This window comes from Macrobrachium nipponense, chromosome 42 (genome assembly GCF_015104395.2).
Source record: "Macrobrachium nipponense isolate FS-2020 chromosome 42, ASM1510439v2, whole genome shotgun sequence".
In the NCBI taxonomy this organism is placed as follows: Eukaryota; Metazoa; Arthropoda; class Malacostraca; order Decapoda; family Palaemonidae; genus Macrobrachium; species Macrobrachium nipponense.
Window position 1 is genome coordinate 36,683,868 of NC_061103.1, and position 5,275 is coordinate 36,689,142.

Below are 5,275 nucleotides of genomic sequence, written 5' to 3' on the forward strand. Positions count from 1 at the left end.
TGCACGCACGCACGTCTTCAAGAAGTTAACATCGTTACGTAGGCCACGCCCCTTTCCCGTGCATCGTTGCAAAGACAAATTGACGAGAATATCTAAAATCAAGGGCTCCCACGGACGCTAAATTTTCACGAATAAAAGAAAAAACAAGATGATGGACATCATAAAGAAAAACTAGGACCTCCAAACGCACTTGGCAACCACATTCCCGCCTCTGAAAAGAAGGCAGGTTATAATCTGAGATTATACTCCGATCCTTCGTCCCATAGTTATAACCTCTTAAAAATTTGTCACGATTACACACTCTAGCGGGACTGCGTTTTACGGAGCGCTCATTATTTTTCCTGTTTCCGTGAGAGTTCTTCGTTAGGCATGATAATTTAGCGTTTAATAGCATTCTTCTTCTTCTTCTTTTTTTTTTCTTAAGGTTTGTGTGTTATATCTGTTCTCGGCATAACGGTGAAGGCACGAGAATTCCTTTATCTTTTTTCTCTTGGAATTGAGATCTAATATTATGCTCCCAAAAGCGCGCGTCATTTTATGCTCAGAGGAGGACGAGCTCAAACGTCCTCCTCCCCTCTTCTCGTCTCATCTACCCTCTACTCTCGCACTCTCCTCTCTCTCGTCTCTCTCCTCTCCTCATTCTCTCTCTCTAAATATATATAAACCATCTTAATATCTTCATTCTCTCATTCTTTTGTTTACAAAAATTTCCTGTGTCACTTCCTCCTTCTTCTTCCAACTTTTTTTTACAGTCACCAGATGCTTTCGTCGGACACCGCCAGGTGGCCAGGTTTAAGAACTCAGTAAGTTTCCCATCTGGTACATTTTCCACTTAATGGGGTTTATGCTGCGTAAAAGATACCAGTTTTTAGATGCGAATTGACTATTATTTTCTTCTAGAATTATATGAATTATATGTATATATATATGTATGTATGTATGTATATATGTATATTCCAGATATATTTATTCACGCCATAATTAAGGCGTCTCCGTGACAAGTCACGCGTGCTTGCGCGCTTAGAGACTGTGACAGTACGCCTTATATATTAAAATATAATTCCCTCCCTTTGATTAATGCGGTTCACCCTACGCGGTACCACGTCATGATACGTACCTTAGTTAATTACCCATCAAATGAATAAGCATTTATTTGTTTGTACGTAAACGGTGGTTATGTATTCCAGCGAATAACCTCTGTTAGTAATGCATACTAATTAGTCAGTACTACCAATGACTGACACCCGAAAGATAAAATTGTATTTTCACGTACGAAGTTACGGTCGGCATATTAAACCGAAAAGGCTGAACATTTTCCAGATGGTAGAATTTTATAGTTACATCGCCTTAGTGGATTTGCATGCGATTATGATGACTGACTAAGTGCCGTAAAGTCATCGGGTGACGCTTTCTGGCTTTCTTTGATCAGCGAGTTACGAAAAGAATGATCAGGTTTTTTTTTCTTACGCACCAATTAACCGCCAGTCTCTCTCTCTCTCTCTCTCTCTCTCTCTCTCTCTCTCTTCAGTTTAGAATTTCCGTACTTAAATGCTCGAGAATACGTCTCTCTCTCTCTCTCTCTCTCTCTCTCTCTCTCTCTCTCTCTCTCTCTCTCTCTCTCAGTTAAGAAGTCCCGTACATAAAAGCAAGAGGTCGTGTAATTCTGTCATCCGTAATCTTAATATGCACTTACGTGCATTGCACGAATGCATTCCTTCTGAACGTACAGCAGTAACGTCCGGTCCCAAAAGCACCTTATACGTCGTACATGGGACGTCGTCTGCCCACCGTAACGGACGCGGCCAGTAACGGTTCAACTGGTGCCGAGTAATTTAGCCAGAGAGACGATCATTATAATATCTTGGCTCCGATCGCCCGTGATGGAGGAGTTATCTTGGGTCCTCTGTTACCGAAAGTAATCAGGCATTGCGGTTCTACGATGCGTAGTTGTTATTTTTACAAAGAAATATGCACATGAATGCACGAGAACATCTCTCTCTCTCTCTCTCTCTCTCTCTCTCTCTCTCTATATATATATATATATATATATATAATATATATATAATATATATATATGATATATTGAGAGAGAGAGAGAGAGAGAATATATATATATATATATATATATATATATATATATATATATATATATGAGAGTTTTTTGAGAGAGAGAGAGAGAGAGAGAGAGAGAGAGAGAGGAGAGAGAGAGAGAGAAGAGAGCGAGAGAGAAGAGAGAGCGGAGAGAGGAGAGAGAGAGACGACAGGGAGGAGACGAGAGAGAGAGGAGAGAGAGAGAGAGGGTTTTTCTGTTATCAGTTCAGATTCATTTTGCATTTATGTTGAAACACTTTTTTCAGATAAAGAATTCACTTTTTATATATGTTATATATCTATATATATATTATATCTATATATATATATATAATAATCGGCTATAAATGCAACTATTTTCTGCCATCTAATTGCGCTGTAGCATATAATAATAATAATAATAATAATAATAATAATAATAATAGGAGAAGGAAAACCAACCTAAGCATGGCATGGATAGACTATAAGAAAGCCTTCGACATGATACCACACACATGGCTAATAGAATGCCTGAAAATATATGGGGCAGAGGAAAATACCATCAGCTTCCTCAAAAATACAATGCGCAACTGGAATACAATACTTACAAGCTCTGGAATAAGACTAGCAGAGGTTTTAAATATCAGGATAGGGATCTTCCAGGGCGACTCACTGTCCCCACTACTCTTCGTAGTAGCCATGATTCCCATGACAAAAGTACTACAAGATGGATGCCGGGTACCAACTCAAGAAAAGAGGCAACAAAATCAACCATCTGATGTTCATGGACGACATCAAGCTGTATGGTAAGAGCATCAAGGAAATAGATACCCTAATCCGACTGTAAGGATTGTATCTGGGGACATCAGGAGGAGTTTTGGAATGAAAAATGCGCCTTAGTCAACATACAAAAAAGGCAAAGTAACGAGAACTGAAGGGATAAAGCTACCAGATGGGAGCAACATCAAACACATAGATGAGACAGGATACAAATACCTGGGAATAATGGAAGGAGGAGATATAAAACACCAAGAGATGGAAGGACACGATCAGGAAAGAATATATGCAGAGACTCAAGGCGATACTCAAGTCAAAACTCAACGCCGGAAATATGATAAAAGCCATAAACACATGGGCAGTGCCAGTAATCAGATACAGCGCAGGAATAGTGGAATGGACGAAGGCAGAATCTCCGCAGCATAGATCAGAAAACCAGGAAACAAATGACAATACACAAAGCACTACACCCAAGAGCAAATACGGACAGACAATACATAACACGAAAGGAAGGAGGTAGAGGACTACTAAGTATAGAGGACTGCGTCAACATCGAAAACAGAGCACTGGGGCAATATCTGAAAACCAGTGAAGACGAGTGGCTAAAGAGTGCATGGGAAGAAGGACTAATAAAAGTAGACGAAGACCCAGAAATATACAGACAGGAGAAAGACAGAAAGAAAAAGAAAACAGAGGACTGGCACAACAAACCAATGCACGGACAATACATGAGACAGACTAAAGAACTAGCCAGCGATGACAATTGGCAATGGCTACAGAGAGGAGAGCTAAAGAAGGAAACTGAAGGAATGATACAGCGGTCACAAGATCAGGCCCTAAGAACCAGATATGTTCAAACTATGATAGACGGAAATAACATCTCTCCCATATGTAGGAAGTGCAATACGAAAAATGAAACCATAAACCACATAGCAAGTGAATGCCCGGCACTTGCACAGAACCAGTACAAAAAGAGGCATGATTCAGTGGCAAAAGCCCTCCACTGGAGCCTGTGCAAGAACATCAGCTACCTTGCAGTAATAAGTGGTACGAGCACCAACCTGAAGGAGTGATAGAAAACGATCGGGCAAAGATCCTCTGGGACTATGGTATCAGAACGGATAGGGTGATACGTGCAAACAAACCAAACGTGACGTTGATTGACAAAGTCAAGAAGAAAGTATCACTCATTGATGTCGCAATACCATGGGACACCAGAGTTGAAGAGAAAGAGAGGGAAAAAAAATGGATAAGTATCAAGATCTGAAAATAGAAATAAGGGGAGGGATATGGGATATGCCAGTGGAAATCGTACCCATAATCATAGGAGCACTAGGCACGATCCCAAGATCCCTGAAAAGGAATCTGGAAAAACTAGAGGCTGAAGTAGCTCCGGGCCTCATGCAGAAGAGTGTGATCCTAGAAACGGCACACATAGTAAGAAAAGTGATGGACTCCTAAGGAGGCAGGATGCAACCCGGAACCCCACACTATAAATACCACCCAGTCGAATTGGAGGACTGTGATAGAGCAAAAAAAAAAAAAAAAAATAATAATAATAATAATAATAATCAATAAATTTTAAATTCTATAATTTTTTACTATTTTTGGAAAGCATGATATTCATATTCCCACTAAATAAAAGAAACTCTTAAAGTTTCAAAATCACTAACACCTCCCTGACCTTTCCTCATGAAATTGACACATGCCTAAATCCATTTTCCAAAACTCTTCATATGAAACTCTGAATCGACAGCATTTTGTCTAGTGAATAATGGCCAGTTCTTTCCATTTCCTAATGATTTTCACTGAATGAAAATAATAGAGAAGACAGAATTTCTCTAAAAAAACTTAGACTTTCTTGAAAGTCTTATCAAAACCCATAATAACAGTCAAATGAAAACTATTATTTACTTCTTGACACAGTCGACGAAACACAATCTTTCGGAGAATTATTCACCCTCAGGCTGAGGTTAACGGTAGGCCTACATTCTCAAGGTTTTTTATTTATTTATTTTTTTTTAGGAATCTTTAGGGTCTTGGATAGGCCTCATTCCTACCTATGATCATGTTTCCCTTTTTTTTTTTTTTACAGGATTTGGACTTGAAGAGGTGTGTGTGTGTGTGTGTGTGTGTGTGTGTTTTCAGTACATTTTCTCTCCACGTGATCTTGTGAGCTGCTATATCCGTAAATTTAAAAACCGCGGTTTTTAGCCAGTTTAACCCTGGATGAAAGAAGTAAAAAGCTATATAAGAAACAACAATAAAAGCAAATCATATTTTCCTTTATGGAAAAAAATACCTTGAGCAGAAATATTAATATTTTAATCTAGTGTTCTGAAAGGATTATATTTGTGAGGGGATGAAGCAGTATCACATAGAATAATATGCATATTCTCTTTTCCTTCTAATAAAATTAAAAAAAAAA